Genomic DNA, 312 nt, shown 5'->3' with positions numbered 1-312 from the left:
TTAGATCGATGAGCTCGGTCTGATGAGTTTACTTAGATCGATGAGCTTGGTCTGATGAGTTAACTTATATAGATGAGCTTCGTCTGATGAGTTTCTTAGATCAATGTGCTTGGTCTGATGAGTGTACTTAGATCGATGAGCTCGGTCTGATGAGTTTACTTAGATCGATGTGCTTGGTCTGATGAGTTAACTTAGATAGATGAGCTTCGTCTGATGAGTTTCTTAGATCAATGTTCATGGTCTGATGAGTGTACTTAGATCGATGAGCTCGGTATGATGAGTTTACATAGATCGATGTGCTTGGTCTGATGA

Source organism: Galeopterus variegatus, unplaced genomic scaffold, assembly GCF_000696425.1.
Source record: "Galeopterus variegatus unplaced genomic scaffold, G_variegatus-3.0.2 Scaffold16083, whole genome shotgun sequence".
Classification (NCBI taxonomy): Eukaryota; Metazoa; Chordata; class Mammalia; order Dermoptera; family Cynocephalidae; genus Galeopterus; species Galeopterus variegatus.
The sequence above is the reverse complement of the archived record's forward strand: the minus strand, read 5'-3'. Positions refer to the sequence as shown.